Consider the following 14,483-nt stretch of genomic DNA (forward strand, 5'->3'; position numbering starts at 1 on the left):
GGACCGATGACCTTAGCAGTTTGGTCCCATAAGAACTTACCACAAATTTCCAAATTTTTTCCAACGTGACTCGTCCGCCGTAAGGCCCGGCAACCAGGAGTGATGATCAGTGGTGCCATTTCTTTTCATAGCAGAGCCCCTTTGGTCTTTTGTCATCCGCGGTACCCTTAGAGCACAGCGGTACGTTGATGATGTTCTACGTCCCGTTTTGCTGCTCTTCATTGCACGCTATCCTGGGCTTACATTTCAGCAAGATAATGCCCGTCCACACGTGGTGAGAGTTTCTACCGCTTATCTTCGTGCTTGCCAAACCAAACTTTCATCAGCAAGGACGCCGGATCTCTTCCCAAACGACAACATTTGGAAGATCATGGGCAGGGCCCTCAAATCACCTCGGGATTTTGACGATCTAACGCGACAATTGGACTGAATTTGGCACGATATGCCTCGTGAGGTTTTAGAGATTACATTAGGTTAGTACTTGTTTCATAGATCATGAATACGACACTTCGTAATGGTGTGGAACGTGTCAGGTTAATAAAAGGTGTCTATCCAAGATATTACATTACACAAAATATTACATGACACTTAATATTTTTAATTTTTTTGTTTTGGGTGGGGGTGGGGAAATTACCCACTTACTATATCCAAAAATTCATCTAATGAGTAGATGGAGTTGCCATTCAGAAATTCTTTTAATTTCCTTTTAAATGCTATATGGCTATCTGTCAGACTTTTGATGCTATTAGGTAAGTGACCAAAGACTTTACCCCCTTCTGAGCCAAAGTTAGATTTAACCTTGAGTAGTGAAGATCATCCTTTCTCCTAGTGTTGTAGCCATGTACACTGCTATTACTTTTGAATTCGTTCGGATTGTTAATAACAAATTTCATAAGTGAATATATATTGAAATGTCCCCTTACTTAGAACAATTATACATGACTCTGCTTAAACTGACACACAATATTTTTAGCGCAACGCAATCTGACTTTCAAAAATCACTACAAAAGAATGGCCCTGACTAACATTAACCTATACCTTTCACAAATCACGTACCTCACCAAAAGTCTTCGTTACTCGAACTACTGCAATACAGCGAGCGCCACTACTGCCAGCTAAATAAAAGATTCAAACTACTGAAGGCACTAACTACTGATAGGCATAGTTAGCAAATGAAAGATTTTAATAGAGAACAAACAATGTATTTACCTTTATAGTGCTGAAAAATCATAATATACATAGCAGTCCAGTCTTACAAATTTCAAAACTCCGCCATTTCTCTCCCCACATCCACCACTGCTGGCGGCTCACCTACAACTGCGCAACGCTACGCGCTGTTCACATCCAGCTGCCCAACACTACAATCGCAGACAACAATGCAAACTAGCCACAGACTGCACACAGCACAGCCAGTGATTTTCATACAGAGCGCTACGTAGCGTTACCAATAAGAAAACCTAAACAGCCTACTTACAATATATATTGTGAGGCTACAGTGAAGATCCCTAGGTCTTTAAATAAGTGTCTGCAGGATGATCTTGGATGAGCTCCAGCAATTATTCTGATTACACGCTTTTGTGCAATGAACACTCTTTTACTCAATGACTAGTTACCCCAGAATATGATGCCATACGAAAGCAGAGAATGAAAATAGGCGTGGTAAGCTAATTTACTGAGATGTATATCGTCAAAATTTGCAACGACCTTAATAGCATAAGTAGCTGAACTCAAACGTTTCAGCAGATCTTCAGTGGGTTTTTTTTCCAGTTCAACCCCTCATCAATGCATCCTCCTAGAAATTTTGAATATTCTACCTTAGCTACCGATTTTTGATCGAAGTCTATATTAATGGTGTCATTCCATTTACTGTGTAACTACGCTATCAATCAGTGCCAAGCCGAATAGCTGCTTGCATAAGGGTCAGACGTGGACCAACGCGTTATTGATTTGCTCAATTTGTCAAGCTCTTTCCCCTGAGTAAATCATTCATTATTTTGTGAAATAGTAATCAGTTTTTTGTTCGTACATGTACGTCACATTTACCGATTTCCGTCCCACTCGGATAATACCTTCGTGGTGTCGCTTTTTTGTGTTAGAGTGTATATTTAACTTCTATCACAGGTCTGGTTAGAGGCGAAAGTCTGAAAGTATACCAAGGTGCAACACACACTCCCAGTTATTAACGCTATGTTGCATGACGGTAACATTGATAACATAAGTTTCCAATAAGTTTTTTTATCAGTACCGTCATTAACGCGTGACACAGTGTGGTGAAGGTCACAGCTTTACAAAGGAATGTGTGTGAACAGCATCTTCATCACATAGTACACCCAGTATACAGTTACAGACAGTAGGCCCAATTACAGTGCGCACATTTTAATTTCTTTGGTATTAAATAGTGGTGCACGGTGTGGGTGAAAAACATGTCACTAGGGAGCGCAGTGTCGCAGAGTAGGCATGTTCTGTAACAAGCGTCTATCCTTAATGTAGATGTTAACGTAAACTGGAAAGCCGGCCGCGGTGACCGAGCGGTTCTAGGCGCTTCAGTCCGGAACCGTGCGACTGCTACGGTCGCAGGTTCGAATCCTGCCTCGGACATGGATGTGTGTGATGTCCTTAGGTTAGTTAGGTTTAAGTAGCTCTAAGTTCTAGGGGACTGATGACCTGAGATGTTAAGTCCCATAGTGCTCAGAGCCATTTGAACCATTCGAAACTGGAAAGAACACAGAAAATGTTGTGGGGAAGGCTAACCAAAGGCTGCGTTTTACTGGCAGGACACTTAGAAAATGTAACAGGCCTGCTAAGGAAACTGCATACACTACGCTTGTCCGTCCTCTTTTAGAATACTGCTGCGCGGTGTGGGATCATTACCAGGTAGGACTGACGGAGTACATCGAAAAAGTTCAAAGAAAGGCATTATCGCGAAATTGGGAGAGAGTGTCACAGAAATATTACAGGATAGGAACTGGAAATCATTAAAAGAAAGGCGTTTTTCGTTGCGACGGAATCTTCTCACGAAATTCAAATCACTAACTTTCTCCTCCGTACGCGAAAAATATTTTGTTGACACCGACCTAGATAGGGCGGAACGATCACCTCGATAAAATAAGGGAAATCAGAGCTCGTACGGTAAGATATAGGTGTTCATTCTTTCCGCGAACTATACGAGATTGGAATAATAGAGAATTGTGAAGGTGGTTCGATGAATCCTCTGCTAGACACCTAAATGTGATTTGCAGGGTATCCATGTAAATGTAGATGTAGATTTATGAGAAGAAGTTGTAGGTAGCACTCGCGAAGAACTTTGAATAGCTTTGTCATTCTGTAAAAAAAAATATAAAAAAAATACGGGTAGTAAGAAATACCAATTCCCTCATTGATTCATTAGTTGGTGGTTTAATAAAAAAAACTAAATATCATTGTTTAATCTTTCAGCATTTTAAAGTGAAAGCGTTCAAAGAAAATTCTTTTTCATTCTAATTTACTTAGGCGTTAATATTGATGATGATGGGGAAAAGGGGAAGATGGGGTCAGACTGCACTAACACGTAAAGGTTACCGGAAGGTCGGGAACCACTGGTATAAAGACTTGGAAAAAATTGCGCTTGATGTAATGAATGACAGTCCCCTAGAAAGCAGTACCCGTCATATCACCGAAGTTAAGCACTGTTGGGCTTGACTAGCACTTGGATGGGTGTTATTGGCAAGTGGGCTGCATTCATTCCCTGTGAGAGAAGTTGAGGGGCTACTTTATTGAGCAGTAGCGCCTCCTGTTACAAAATCTGATAACGACTGAGAGAGCGGTGTGCCGACTACACGCCCCTCCATAACTGCATCCAGTGACTCCTATAATCTGAGGATGACACGGCGGTCGGTCGATACCGTTGTGCCTTCCGAGGGTTGTTGGGAAATGTTGATCAAGGTAATGCCAACATCGAACAGAAAGAACCCGAAGCAATCTGATTACAAGATTGGATGTCAACATTTGGAGAACGTTGCTCCGTACAAGTATCTAGGCGTAAGACTAAAAAGCGATACGAAATGGGACGATCATGTAGAATCAGTCAGGAAAGGAAGACTTAGATTTGTTGGAAAGGTTTGAAATAAAGTCAGCGTCTCTGTAAAGGTAATCGCACACAAGACGCTAAAGCGACAAATTTTAGGGTATTGTTCCAGCGTTTTGAATCCTTATCAAACTCGCATGACATCAGACATGGAACGCATTCAGAGACACGCTGCTACGATCGCAACAGGTTGGTAGCAGAAATGCTCAAGGAACTTAAATGGGAGGACCTGGAAGAAGAAGAAACAGAAGTACTTACCGCGAAGCGCTGTTATGTAAATTGAGAATTTGTATTCAAAGAAGACTGTGCGGCCTCCGTCGTATAACTCGCGTAGAGAACATGATAATAAGATGACAGCGTACCGTGGCATGCAGATGTAGGTGTATAAGACCGTCTCCATGCTCCACTACAGCACTACTACATCCTACTTAGGCCTCCCATGCGCTCTGATTTTTTCCAGGACTGTCCCGTTTGTTGTGGTCTTCAGGCTGGAGACTGGTTTGATGCAGATCTCAACGCCCGTCTGTGCTGTACAAATCTCTTTGTCTCTGAATAGCTGCTGGAACATATATCCACTTGAACCTGTTCACTGTATTAAAGCCTTGGTCTCCCTCCACAAGTTTTACAGTCCGCCCCCCCCCCCCCCCCACACACACACATAAGCGACACCATAATAATTCTAGTGCTCAACTTCCGAAGCATCGAAACAAAGCGCCAGAGTTTGAATCGCTTCTAGAAAACATGTAGTTTACGTAATATTCGTTTCAGAAAACTAGTTTCTGGGAAGAATTTTAGGAAACTTTAGGCGTATATCGAAAGGACTGGTTAATGGGAAATGTATGGCTGTACGAACTACAGAGCAAAAGCCGAAAACTAAACAAAAAAGGTCGAAAATGAAGGTGGTGTATTAGTTGCAGTAGATAAGAAACCCAGATCCACCGATATAGAAACTGAAGCTGCATGTGAGATTGTTTGGGCAAGATCTGTATTTGCTAGTAGGCTACATAAATTAACCGTATTCATCGGAGGAGACTTAAAGCATCCATCAGTTAATTGGGGTAATCACACTTTTGTTCGTGGGGAACGTAACAAGACATTGTGCGGAACAATACTAAATGCCTTCTCTGAAAACTGCCTAGAACAATTAGTTAGGAATTCCATCCACAACGGAAATATGCTGGATTTAATGTCAACAAACAGGCCTGACCTTTTTCAGGAGTCCACGTCGAAAGTGGTATCGGTGACAACGATGCAGTTGTAACAACAAATGATTGCCAAAACACAAGTGCAACTAAAGCAAGTAGAAGTATTTATGCGTTCAGTAAACTACATAAAGGCTCATTAGCGTCATATCCCAATGAGAAACTTGAAATTTTAGCCCACGACACGAGAGTCTAGAAGAACTGTGGCTCAGGTTCAAAAGAAAGAATACTTGACCACGCACTGGATAGGTACCTTGTAGAACAGTTCATGACGGAAGGGGCGCTCCAAGCTGTATAGTCACTGTAAAGCAATTTGAAAAGGTGTGAAACAAAGCTAGAGCCGTAGGTAGCTACTGAATGATACGCGTTTAAGTGTCAAGCTAGTAAGACGAGAAACATTCAACGACTATCGTAGCAGAATATTGTCGAAAGATCTTCACAAGAACCTAAGATATTCTGGTCGTATGTGACTGCTGTTAGTAGTACAAAAGTTAATGGACAGACACTCATGAGCGAGACAGCAATTGAAATGAAGGTAGGAAAGCGAAAGCAGAAACGCTTCCTTTTCAAACGTTCCTGTACAAAGGAAAGCCCTTTAGTATTAACCCAATTTAGTTCTCATACCATGCAAAAAATGAGGGAGATATTACTGCCAGTACGGTTGAGACACAGCTAAAATCGTTAAAACTGAGTGAAGCTTCAGGGCCTGATGAAATTTCTATCAGTTTGTCTACCGAATTTGCGGGTGAGTTAGCTCCTCGTTTAGCCTCGAACAAAAAGCTGTGTCCAATTATTAGTAGAAAGCACAGGACACACCCATATACAAGAAGGGTAGCAGAGTGATCCACAAAACAACTGTCCAGTATCCTTGCCACCCATTTGTAGTAGAATCTTAGAATATGGTATGAACTCCAATGTAATGAGGTATCTAGACCATAATGTCTCCTCCACGAATTCCGAAAACATCGGCCATGTGAAATTCAACTCGACAAGCCACATGACATCCTGAAAGCCATGGATCAAGGCAGTCAGATAGATGCTGTTTTTCTTGACTTCCGAAATACTTTTGACACAGTTCAACATCTACGCTTATTATCGAAATTACGATCATATGGAGTATCAAGCGAGATTTGTAAATGTATTGAGGATTTGTCGGTGAGGAGTACACAGCATGTTATCGTGGTTGGAGAGTCTTCGAAAGAAGTTGAAGTAACTTCAAGTGTGCCCCATGGAAATGTGTTGGTATCCTTGCTGTTCATGTTGTATATTAATGACCTCGCAGACAGTAGCAAACTCAGACATTTCGCAGATGATGAGATTACCTGTAATGAAATACTGCCTGAAAAAGTCTCTACAAATATTCAGTCAGATCTTGATAAGCTTTCAGAGTGGTGCAAAGACTGGTAAGTGGATTTAAATGTTCAGAAATAATAAACTCTGCGCTTAAAAAAAAAAAAAAAACAACGCCAATATCCTATGAGTACAATGCCACTGAGTCACAGTTGGACGCATTCAACTTATGCAAATGCCTGTGTGTAACTTTGTGTACTGATTCTTAAGTGACGGAAGCCAGTATGTTGTCCTCGACGGCGAGTGTTCATCAGAGACAAGGGTATCGTCAGGAAAAATGGCTCTGAGCACTATGCGACTTAACTTCTGAGGTCATCAGTCGCCTAGAACTTAGAACTAATTAAACCTAACTAACCTAAGGACATCACACATATCCATGCCCGAGGCAGGATTCGAACCTGTGACCGTAGCGGTCGCTCTGCTCCAGACTGTAGCGCCTAGAACCGCACGGCCACTCCGGCTGGCGTATCGCCAGGAGCGCCCTGGAAAGTGTGACAGGACCGCTGTTATTTGCTATATACGTAAATGATCTGGCGAACAAGGTATGCAGCAATCTGCGGCTGTTTGCTGTTGATGCTGTGGTGTATGGAAAGGTGTCGTCGATGGACGGCAATAGGAGGATAAAAGATGACTTAGACAAAATTTCTAGTTGGTGTGATGAATGGCGTCTAGCTCTAAATGAGGAAAATGTAAGTTAATGCAGATGAGTATGAAAAACCAACACATACAGCATTAAGAGTGGGGTGCTTGACATGGTCACGTTGATTAAATATCTTAGCCTAACGTCGCAAAACGATATAAAATGTAATGAACGTCTAAGGATTGTGGAGGGAAAGGCGAATGGTCGACTTAGATTTATTGGGCCAATTTTAGGAAAGTGTCGTTCATCTGTAAATGAGACAGCGTATAGGACACTAGTGCGACCCACTGTTGAGTACTGTTCGAGTATTTGAGACGCACACAAGGGCGGATTAAAGGCAGTCATCGAAGCAGTTCAGAGACAGGCTGCTGTTTTTGTTACTGGTAGGTTCGGAAAACACACAGGTATTACGGAGACGCTTCGGAAACTCAGATGAAGTCACTGGAGGGAAGGGTACGTTCTATTCGAGAAGCACTATTGAAAAAATTTCGAGAACCGACATTTGAGGCTAACTACATGACGATTCTACTGCCGCCAACGTACATTTCGCATAAAGACCATAAAGATAAAATTAGAGAGATTAGGGCTCGTGCAGAGGCATATAGCAGTCGTTTTCCTCTCGCTCCGTTTGTGAGTGAAAAGGAGAGAAAGTGACTGGTAATGGTACAGAGTACCCTGTGTCATGCACCGTACGGTGTCTTGCGGTGTATGGATGTAGATGTAGACGTAGATACGAAATTGAATGATCAGTTAGGCTCAGTTGTGGGCAAAGCAGATGGCAGACTTCGGTTCTTGGAAGAAACTGGGAAAATTCAGTAACTGTACAACGGTTACTGCATATAAAACACTAGTGCGACCCATCCTAGAATATTGTTCAAGTGTGTGAGAACCGTGCCAAATAGGACTAAGAGGGGATACTGAACGTAAACAGAGAAGGGCTGCGCGACTGGTTACAGGTTTGTCTCATTAGAGAATTTCACGGAGATGCTGAAAGAACTGAACCGGTAGACTCTTGAAGACATCAGTCCGGAACCGTGCGACTGCTACGGTCGCAGGTTCGAATCCTGCCTCGTGCATGGATGTGTGTGATGTCCTTAGGTTAGTTAGGTTTAAGTAGTTCTAAGTTCTAGGGGACTGTTGACCTCAAATGTTAAGTCCCATAGTGCTCAGAGCCATTTGAACCATTTGAAGACAGACTTAAACTAACAGAGAAAGCCTAAGGATACAATCCAGAACCATCTTCAAGCGATGAATCTAGGTACATGCTAGAACCGTCTATGTACCGCTCTCATAGGGTTCGCGGAGACAATAATACACTAATTGCAGCGTGCGCGGAGCTGTTTAACCATTCTTCATGAGCTTCATTCGTGAACAGAATGGGAAAAAGCTATAACAATTAGTACAGCGATGTAGATGTAGATGAAGACGGTATAAAAGTTTCAAGTAAGTCCATGAAAATGATGAAGGCGATAAGCGTCCTGACCCATCATCAACAGATGAAATCGTGGAAAAAGCAAAATAAATTATTGTGAACGATCACTGAATCACTACCGGAGGACTCGCTGATGTTGGCATGTCGGCTGGTTTATACTATGAAATTTTTTCGGGTGTTTTAGATACGAAACGTGTTAGAGCAAAATTTGTTCCAAAAGTATTGAATTTTGAAAAGGAAACCGCAGCGAATGCAAGTTTCCCAAGAGTCGCTAGACGACGACGAATAGGTACTGAAACATGTCATAACGGGTCATAAAGTATGGGTTTACGGATACGACGTCGAAACTGAGCTGTAGTCGTCCTAGTGGAAGCTTTCTGTTCCGGTAAAAAAATAAAAGCTAGACAAATGCGGTCAAATGTGAAGGTCATGCTCACTGTGTTCTTCGACTTTAATGACATAATATACCATGAGTTTTTGTCTTAAAAATAGTTCAAATGGCTCTGAGCACTATGGGACTCAACATCTGAGGTCATCAGTCCGGTAGAACTTAGAAGTACTTAAACCTAACTAACCTAAAGACTTCACACTCATCCATGCCCGAGGCAGGATTCGAACCTGCGACCGTAGCAGTCTCGCGGTTCAGAACTGAAGCGCCCAGAACCGCTCGGCCACCGCGGCAGACTTTTTGTCTTAATTCAAACGATCAGTAGTGAGCCAGTTCATGAAATTTTCGCCAGAAATTGTACTGTAATGATGCCCAGACATCGTTATTCGCCAGAAATGGCCCTATGTGGCTTATCTGTTGCCAAGTACAAAGAAAACATTAAAGGGTCGTCGTTTTACTTGCACAAATGACACCGAAAGCGCTTCGCTGAGAGAGCTAATAGTTAATCCGGAGATCGAGTTCGAGAAGTGCTTCGAGATTGGGAAAAGAGTTCCCATAAGTGCATAATACCGTATAAAATGGAAATTACCGTCGGATTTGACCAATAATGTAGAGAACATGCGACAAACGACGTAAACAACATAGGGACTACAAGGTCATATCATTGGTGATATTTTGAAACATAAATAACACAGTTTTGCTTACAAGAATTTACTATATCAGGAAAAAATATTTCAAATTACAAGTATTACCATCAATCACATTTAATACGTGGAACACTTCTTGGAACTAAAAAGAATCGAATATCGTACAAACAAGTACTGATTCTGTAACGGACATCACGACACACAGTACAGCAAAATCTAAAAAATTATTTATCGCAAATACATAGTAACTGGTATCGGAAAATACATTTTAGCTATACAGCTCAACTGGAGGCTGCGATACGCTATTTCGAATATTTATATAGTTTTCAGAAGCAAATAGAAGACAGCTTGACAAGAAGGGCTTAAACTGTTTATTGGAAAGAAACCGTATCAGGTTTCGTAAAAATTGTTTTACAGCTGTAGTGGAAACCTGGAGACACACTGAGAATTAAAAATAAAATATGTGCCGTAAAGAAATCGAAAAACACTATTTAGCTGGTGCAAATGGTTCAAATCGCTCTGAGCACTATGGGACGTAACATCTGAGGTCATCAGTCCCCTAGAACTTAGAACTACTTAAACCTAACTAACCTAAGGACATCACACACATCCATGCCCGAGGCAGGATTCGAACATGCGACCCTAGCAGTCGCGCAGTTCCGGACTGAAGCGCCTAGAACCGCTCGCCCACCAAGGCTGGCTGCTATTTAGCTACATATCTCAAGTGGAGAGCACGATACGCAGTTATGAATATGTGTTCATATCTAAGTAAATGGAAACGGTTATCACAAAAAGAATATTAGCTATTTAACGGAAGGAAAACTGAGGATGTAGCGTGGTCCACGATAATCAATACGGATTTTTTTTAAAAATATGTATTGTACAGAAAAAAGAATGATAAATAGATTAAATATTACGATTCCCTGTTTAACAGAAGAGATAGTATTATGTTTCTCTTAGACAGCAGAGATAAAAATGCAGTTTCTCTCGAAACTTTAAGGGCCCTACACACGCACCAACCGACCGACAAGTTGAACATATGTAGGCATTTTGGCCAGCCGACCAACCGATTTCTCTTGTCGGGCTATCAGTTGAGTATGAGTGCCCGAGGGCCGCCGACCCTCTCAATTTCTCCCGCCCCCCCCCCCTCTCCTTTCACACCCTTACTTCATCCCCGATTAATTGTGTCGTGCGTAGCACTGTCGTACCAACCACCCGACAAAAGTTCATCTTTTGTCACTGCGAGCGAGGTTGTACGCGTTTCTAATATACATGACAAAAGTGCAAGGCGGAAAAAAGTTTCTGGAAAAATTGCAGATTTATGGAACACGCCGTGTGAGGAGTGTGCCAATAGAGATGCAAGAAATGAAGCACTCGTTTCATTTTTTAACGAATCCATAACGGTTCCATGTGACACATAGAGAGTGCAAAAGGTATATGTTTCACGAATTGAAATCCGTCGGCGTTCTGTACTTCGGATTTTAAATTTTATTTCAGACATTTTACGAAAATGAAATCTGTAAAGCGAGATACAGATAGACTAGATCGTATATCTCATTTCCGATCGTATCGGAAGTAAAACCAGAAAACCGAAATACAGACAGTCGATCGACTTTTATTCATGAAATACACTTGCTTCATTGTTAGAAACGTTAAAAAAAATCCAACCTATATCCAAGCTTTATGTTATGAAGAGTAAAGAGTAGGATATTTTTACAGTCCTAACAATTTCTAAATGCTTCATTTCTTATGTACCTGTTGTATTTATTAGATGATGCGGGCCGTTACCATTTACAGTCTTCTTCTTCTAATTTTATATGAATTTGTTAAACTTACAGGGAAAGTATTTTATTTTACATGCATAAATAAACAATTAACTTTTATATGAACGTGTTTTATTTGTTTTACTTTACCATGATGTATTTCCTCAGACAACTATAAATCACGTTACATGTTTCAGGTATCACGTTGGATAATAACTGAGTGGATACAACTGCACTGAATTTGAAGTCCTCATAACTTCTGACAATGGCTAGAAACCGTAATGATGCTAACAGTCCCTCCTCACAGCTTACAGCCTCCTTCATGACTGTATTCTTTTTCGTTCAGAATGGTTTGATAATGTTCAGCGGCTCCGAAAAGCATGTTTCATCGATTCCTAGATAATAATGAAAATCATCGGCTCCTACCTCCTTACGTAACAGAGGGTCCGCGAATATATTTCCTTGCATTAGCCACATCTTGGCCCACAGATTAATTTCATTTGTTCGTGGCCTTATTAGCTCTAAAACAGTTTTTGTTTCTGTGTAAAACCAAGCAGCATCTCGTCGAACATACCCTCATGCACGTGCTATGAACATTTCACTATCAGCGATAGCCCGCATCTCGTGGTCGTGCGGTAGCGTTCTTGCTTCCCACGCCCGAGTTCCCGGGTTCGATTCCCGGCGGGGTCAGAGATTTTCTCTGCCTCGTGATGGCTGGGTGTTGTGTGCTGTCCTTAGGTTAGTTAGGTTTAAGTAGTTCTACGTTCTAGGGGACTTATGACCACAGCAGTTGAGTCCCATAGTGCTCAGAGCCATTTGAACCATTTTTTTTTATCAGCGATAGAAACAGAGAGGCGCTGTAATCGCTGCGTGCAGCCGGTCGGGACGTGTGTAGGCTGACACGAAATTGGTCGGTCGGTCGGTCGCTAAGTTGGTGCGTTTTAGGGGCCTTTATGCTCGAAACCATGGAGGGTGCTCGTAAGTATGTCAACAAAACTCACTGTAAAAAATTGAAAACAAAGTACGCTCCGAGATGTGGCGTCACAGCAGCCGTTACCATTACGTCACTAGATAAATCACAAATTTCTCTTGACCCACAATATGTAACAGGGATTATTTGGAAAGCGATAACATTGACGAACACCAGTGAATAAAATTATTCGCAAAAAAAGTTACCGTTATATTTTGAACACACGGATGAGGCTACAGGTAGCCTATAACGCGACTCACCCGCGGCGGTTGCGGTGAGGCGGCGGCGGCCGCAGCAGCCTCTGCGCTGTCCTCTCCCATGTCGGTAGCCTTGTCTTTGGCGACTGACCACGGCGTCTCTTGCTCGGCCATTATCTCTGCCTCGAGTCTCCGCCTCCCAGGTGGACAGCTTCCCGGGGCCGCTGGGAAGCTCGTCTTATCTCCAGCTCTCGCAACTATGCTTCCTCACGCGTGTATCAGTCTAGCAGCACAACGCCACTTCCGATATCCTCAGATTCTCCGCCTAGAGCTTTCCAACCGATAAACACTCTCAACAAGACGACAGTGCTGATAACAGGGACTATACTTCCAATCACCGATACTCATTACTTCTCGAATTCATTTTTGGGGGAGCCCCTCATAATTCAAACTACCTGACGTTTACGAGTGTCAGTCAACGGCTTTTGTCTACATTCATACCAAGCATTATCGAGAATGTTCGTAATTTTAAATTACACCAATAAAATCTCAAGTATAATGAAGTACCTGACCTTTAAAGGGCGTTAGCATTCTCACGTTTCAGTCATAAAACCTTAGTCTTTGTTTTCATTCAAAGATAAGGTAATCTTCGTCAGTCTCTTTACGTGCGTCTTTCGTGTTTTGTTTTTAAAGTCAGAGATGATGCCACGTTCACACTGTGAATCTCTGATAAAACGGTAGAAAATCTCCATCCAACCTCACAGCTGTCACTGCCATCATTTTACGCATTTCACGCAGAAGTTTCGCGTGTCCCTAAAGTTCTATGGTGCTTTGGTCTTAAGAAATATTTTCACGTATTAATATTTAAACCAACGGAAAAATGCTCCTGTCGGAGCACAAACGGACTCTGACAGAAAAGTGGGGAACCAGCTGTCTCATTCCTTGTTCCACCTTTGTCACAAAAATTTAGGCGTGCGAACATAGCCACACTCTTTTATCACAAAAATTCTAAATTCTGTTTGTATAAGAAGCGATCAAAAAGTTTTCCGTTAAGGGCGTCGCTGGAGCGTATATTTCCCGAAGCGCGACTCCGAGACGGGTATACAGGGCGGTCAGAAACAGTCTGAAAAGCTACTAAATGATGTTGCAGGGGAGGTTGGGCTGAGAAATAATTGTTAACAAAATTCAGTACGTTGTGCCGATTCAGAGCTGTTTAGCATTAAAAAGTTAGTCAATCAAGTTGTTGCAAGTGCAAGTTCAAGCAACCTGCCAGACTGTTTCAAAAAACTTGCTCTTCGCTTGTTTCCCTCAAAGAACAAACGTAACTTCTGTTCGCCTGACTTAATCACTTCCGAAATCGACGCATTTTAACTGGTAATGAGCATCTGAACATAGAGTACCTCACGGACCTACAGTTGTCTGTGCATTGCCGCATTTTGGCTCATGGAAGTAGGCCTACTTGAACTTGCGCACACGGCGACCTGACTGGCTAACTACAATGATAAATAACCCGGAAACGGCGCAACGTAGTGCATTTTTTTTTCTAAACTATTATTTATCAGCACAGCCTTCCCAGCAACACCCTTACAAGCTTGTCAGATTGCTTCTGGCCACCTTTGTTGTTGTTGTGGTCTTCAGTCCTGAGACTGTTTTGATGCAGCTCTCCATGCTACTCTATCCTGTGCAAACTTCTTAATCTCCCAGTACCTACTGCAGCCTACATCCTTCAGAATCTGCTTAGTGTATTCATATCTTGGTCTCCCTCTATGATTTTTACCCTCCACGCTGCCCTCCAATACTAAATTGGTGATCCCTCGATGTCTCAGAACAT

The 14,483-nt window shown here is 42.1% G+C and overlaps 1 long non-coding RNA gene across 1 annotated transcript in view; it reads right to left on the minus strand.

The window, feature by feature from the left end:
• Positions 1–12,819, minus strand: part of LOC124795218 — a 55,691-nt gene extending 42,872 nt beyond the window's left edge. Inside the window, exon 1 of the long non-coding RNA XR_007016660.1 lies at positions 12,716–12,819. This is a non-coding gene — a long non-coding RNA (uncharacterized LOC124795218). The remainder of the gene's footprint in view (positions 1–12,715) is intronic.
• Positions 12,820–14,483: the final 1,664 nt, after the last annotated feature.

The sequence above is a fragment of the Schistocerca piceifrons genome, chromosome 4, assembly GCF_021461385.2.
Source record: "Schistocerca piceifrons isolate TAMUIC-IGC-003096 chromosome 4, iqSchPice1.1, whole genome shotgun sequence".
Classification (NCBI taxonomy): domain Eukaryota; kingdom Metazoa; phylum Arthropoda; class Insecta; order Orthoptera; family Acrididae; genus Schistocerca; species Schistocerca piceifrons.